We start from the raw sequence: 1,442 nt of genomic DNA, 5'->3' as shown, positions 1-1,442 counted from the left end.
TCAAATTCTCTTTCAGTTGCCACCCTCACAGATGGATTAGGAAACTCTTTCCGGTGCACTCATTAGTGAAATGACCTCAATGAAGCTGGAATCCAATATCTAATCGCCGATTTTTAGCGAGTCCACACGCCAGGGTGGTCGGGGTCCAATGCAGCCCCGGCCAGGCCCAGGCCCCTTGGACTGGGCCACAGGAGGACGCAGAGGAGGGTCCCGGCCCCCCCCCCCCCCCCGGTCGCGTTGCCGGCAGTTCTCCAAGGGCTTGGGCGTTTTCCAGAGGTAGGAGATGGAGGGGACTGATTTCTTCAGCGCCCCACAAACCACGCCACCCCACCCATGGGACACATCCCTAGAGAGAGAGAGAGAGGCCCCATACACTCGCTCCCCTCCCCCATGCGCTGTGCCCCAGCCCGGGCCCGGGGGAATAGGCGGCAGCCCACCCACAGGGTGGGGGGCCCAGCTGAAAGGGGTTGTCGGGGAGGGCGGCCCCTGCCTGGGGTCAAAGGGCGGGCGATCCGCGCGTGCGCAATCGGCGGCGGCGGGCGTTTGCGGGGCGGCCACGAGCTGGGGGTGGGGGGCGGGTAGGGGAAGGAGGCCAGGCGAGGAGAGGAAGGGGGCTGGAAGGTCTCCACCTTGGCGAGTCCAGCCGTGGAGGCGCATCTTGTGTGAGTGTGAGTGAGTGAGTGTGAGTGTGTGTGTGTGTGTGTTTGTGTGTGTATAGAGAGACAGCCCCCCACCCCGGCCCACCGCTCCCTGCCCGCCCCGCCCCGCCCCGCCTGTCACCCCCGTCCCTCGGAGCCCGCCGGACCCGGCCGGTGAACTCAACAGGCCCGGCCCGGCGCGGGTCAGCGCCGGTGCGGGGCCTGGGGCGGGAGGAGGCGGCGGGGAAGTGCAGAGAGGCTCGGCTTCTTGAGCGGGGCAGGGGCGCCCTCCGCCGTCTAGGGCCACACCACCCTGAACGCGCCCGACCTCGTCTGGTCTGGGAAGCTAAGCAGGGTCGGGCCTGGTTAGTACTTGGATGGGAGACCGCCTGGGAATACCGGGTGCCGTCGGCTTCTTCTTTTTTTTTTTTTTTGTTTTGCCTCCTGTTCTGTCCCCTCTCTGGGAGCGAGGCGGCGGCCCGGGGTGGGGGTCACCCCCACCCTCAGCGCCCGCCGCGGTGCCTGGCGCCCCAGCCCGCACCGTGGGGCCTCCTCTTGTCCCAAGCCGCGACACCGCCGTCACGCGGCAGCATGCGTGGCTTCTGGACTGTCAGGTCTCAGACCAAAGGTCTGCTCTGTGGGAACCGACACGCTGGAGGAAACCTTGAGAGTCTGAGAGGGGAGGGAGTTCCAGAAGAAGGCCAGGATGTCATTTGGAGGGAGTATGTGACCAGAACTCGTCCCGTTGCTTTTGGGGTTCTATGGGCTACACGTAGGAATCTTTGGTGGTGGCACCTGATGTTG

General features: G+C 65.7%; 1 non-coding gene across 1 annotated transcript; it reads left to right on the top strand.

The window, feature by feature from the left end:
- The first annotated feature begins 933 nt into the window (after window positions 1–933).
- LOC142868442 (5S ribosomal RNA) lies at window positions 934–1,052 on the top strand. Its single transcript, XR_012917444.1, has one exon. It is a non-coding gene; the product is annotated as a 5S ribosomal RNA (ribosomal RNA).
- The last annotated feature ends 390 nt before the right edge of the window (window positions 1,053–1,442 follow it).

The sequence above is a fragment of the Microcebus murinus genome, unplaced genomic scaffold, assembly GCF_040939455.1.
Source record: "Microcebus murinus isolate Inina unplaced genomic scaffold, M.murinus_Inina_mat1.0 scaf031_hap2_Mmur4.0, whole genome shotgun sequence".
Lineage (NCBI taxonomy): Eukaryota > Metazoa > Chordata > Mammalia > Primates > Cheirogaleidae > Microcebus > Microcebus murinus.
Note: the sequence above shows the minus strand (reverse complement) of the source record. Positions and strands in the feature narration are given on the sequence as shown.